Below are 3,592 nucleotides of genomic sequence, written 5' to 3'. Positions count from 1 at the left end.
CTAATGTGTTTTATGTATTCTAATCTCGCCCCTGTAAAGCACTTTGAATGGCCTTGTGTCTGAATTGTGCTATATAAATAAACTTGCCTTGCCTTGCCTTATATAAAACATTAAAGGGTCACTATGCAGTTTCAGAGGGGAGGGGCATTTGTTTACATTTACATAAATCAAAACTAAGTAATTTTGAGGCACCTGCTGGAACCAAACGTAAGACTAGAATACGTTTGTAAACCAAAGACCAGACACATTTTTTTTTGGTCAATCTCCCAAAAAAAATGGTCTGGCTTCTTGACACTTAAAAACCAAAATATAGACCCTTACCTTCAATGTAGAAGAGAAAATGAAGCTTTCACATCAACTTGAAATGAAAACGAAAGATTAACCATACACAGCCCCCCCGACCCCCCTCCCTACACACACACACACACACACACACACACACACACATGTTGGTATATATGGTTTGGCTGGACTGTTTCTCCAAACCAGCCCCGGTTGTGGTATAGATGGACTACCCTTTCCAGAGGTCCTAGAGCTAAGGGAGTAAGATAAAAGCACTCAAAAAAATCTGAAAAAAAATCAGCTCACTTTAGATTTCAGATACCACCTTTACAACCTACATACACACCACCATGACAAAATTGTGGTTTATGCAGACATTTCCCTTTCTGACAAATATGTGACTTATAAGGACCTAAAAAACATTATCGGGACCATGATGTCACTTTTGAAAACGCCCCCTCATTAACATAAATACACCTGACAGCACACAGCATTATTGGGACAGTCATGAGTTGTTACATTGTTGATACATTTGAAACCTTGTAACAGTCAGAATTCAGCCTTTCACACAACACAAGTGCCATGACCATGAACACAATTAGCTTTAGTCTGCCTCTTTGTATTTTACACTCTAATTTTGCATTAAGCCTTTTTATTTTTTATTTTTCATCCATCTAAATATGAACCTTTTTTCAAAGCCAAATACATTGTTTAAATTATAATGATAATTTTCCATTTTTATTAGAATTAATCTTAAATGTCACAATTGTGACAAAGGTAGATTACGGCCTGTAACTGCTGGACAACATCCTATCACATAATGCAAGTGTCATGAATTTGAAAAATAATTCTAATTGCTTTAGTACTTAATCTAAAAAGACATGTTTATATCATGGTGGCTGTATAGAAAAAAACTTAAGGCATAGGAATAACGACTACACAAAATATGTCTGATTGATTGTCGGCCAAATGACATCACAGATTAATGATAATCCTCAGAGTATAAATATCACAGAGGAAGTGAGACGTGAGATGTGAATCAGATATGTTACAAATATGAAGACACACGTGAGCTTTAGTGAACAAAGTAACAATAATTCATTGAAGAACAGAAGAGACGAAAAATGTCTGCTTGTGTTTTGGCTTCCCATACAACTCTTTCTGCTTACAATTAGGGATGCACCGAACAGTCGGCCACCGAAAATGGCAAAATAAGTCATTTTCGGTTTCGGCCCGAAACAGTTAAAAGGCCGAACAAAATTACTGAAAATTTACGAACTAAATGACACTAAGGAAATATGTTTTTAAAAGAGCTTCCTGTAAACCAGGAAATGGCAGAAAAGAGAGACGTAACCGTGTAGGCCAGTCCACGTCTGTTTGTGAGCGCGCAGCAGGAGCAGTCTGTAAGGTGCGTGCATGACAATGTCAGAGTCCAGTGTGGGAGCATTTTTTCAAACTGGATGAAACACGGCGCAGACAGTGCAATGCTTTATGCAGCATAAAGTTAAAACTCTAGTCCAAGACTGATGTTTAATCACCTTAGAAACACAAAAGCCTTGCGCGAGTGAGGGCTGCCGCGCAATTTTTTTTTTAGTTTGACAGCTAATGATAACCGGAGATATCCTGTCCGTTAGCGCTATTGGGGGGAAAAGGCTCCTACGATCTGATTGCATTTCTCAAGCCTGAATACACAGAGCCATGTCGGCAAACTGACAGCGCGACTAAATATACTATGTTCAGTGAGCCGCCTCCCCCCGTTAGTTTCAGTCTACAGACGAAAATGTTACAATCACATAGCATGGACATCTTCTAAAGCCTCTCATTGTTATAATCAGGACTTTAATGCAAATTCTGAAGTCTGAACATTACGGTGGCAGCTGTGGTGCAGTTTTTTTAAAGCAACTCAACCTGTGTTTGAGGAGAACATGTGGGAGTTCATGTATGCAATGTTGAAATAATTGACTAAATAACAAACAAAACTGCAAAAGCCTCTTTCTTTTCGGTTTCGGTTTCGGCCAAGAATTTTCATTTCGGTGCATCCCTACTTACAATTTGGGATATTGAAGCAAAGCTTTTATGGAAAATCGGGAACTGACTTCTGAGCAAGATGCCCTGGAGCACACAAAGGCTTGCACGTTGGTGATCGGAACACAACCTGCTGCTCAACACTAGCAAAACCAAGGAGATGATCATAGACTTCAGGGAACACAAGGGGGAACCAGCCCAACTGAGCATCAATGGGGACTGTGTTCAGCGGGTGTCCTTCAAATTCACTGGGACACATATAGCCCAGGACCTCTCCTGGACTGTTTGTAGAATACGGAAGAAATCAAAATAAACACGACTACATCAGACAAAAGCGGCGCGATATAGGAAGGCTTTCATTAGCGATGCATGAAAGTCAATATCTTGCTTTGAAGACGCACATGGGTGCCACATGGTCCTGATTTTGTTGGAGATCCTATTTTCCAGATTTTTGTGCCTTCCAAATTTCGTAGTTTGTTTTTGCAAGTGTCACATGACTAGTGTGGACATATGGGTGTCCGTAAAACATATGATCGCATTTTGTATTCTTTTTTTTGGTCTCCTCTAAAGAGAGATGTTGCATCGTACATTAAAATGTGTCATAAGTGTCAGTTGACCGGAAAACCGAAACAGAGCCAGTTCCTCTCTGTCCAATTCCGGCATTTAGTCAACCGTTTGAACATTTCATTTTTGACTGTGTTGGTCCCCTCCCTCGTTCTCGTTCGGGTGCAATCTATTTGTTGATGGTGATGTGCCAGAGCACTAGGTATCCAGCAGCATACCCATTACGCACCATCACCACTTAATCTGTAGTGCGCGCCCTGACTCAGTTTATCTCTATATTTGAAATCCCCTTAATCTTTCAGTAAGACCAAGGTTCTAACTTTTCATCTGTTTCAGCATCAGCCTACCATGTAGCCAAGGGGCTCTTGAGAGGTTCCACGCCACGTTGGAGTCTTTACTCCGTACATACTGTACACAGTTAGATGGAGACTGGGAAGAGGGTTTACCCTGGTTGATGCTGGGGGCTAAGGAGTGAAGTCAGGAAAGTACAGGCTTTAGCCCAAACGATCTGGTGTTTGGACACACAGTGCCTGGCCCTTTGGCTGTTTTGAAGGACGATTGGAAGAAGTCCGAGCCACATTAAACCAAAACAACAAACTTTCAGGCTAAATTTACTGGTTCACATGCAGTTGTTTAGCAAGTTTCAGACTAATACAGTCCTTGTGGGCTCCATCCCTCATGCAGTGGCAGAGCTTGAGGAAGATGTGTTGTCCACTACTGA

Source organism: Ammodytes marinus (genome assembly GCF_949987685.1).
Source record: "Ammodytes marinus genome assembly, chromosome: 21".
Classification (NCBI taxonomy): domain Eukaryota; kingdom Metazoa; phylum Chordata; class Actinopteri; order Uranoscopiformes; family Ammodytidae; genus Ammodytes; species Ammodytes marinus.
The sequence above is the reverse complement of the archived record's forward strand: the minus strand, read 5'-3'. Positions refer to the sequence as shown.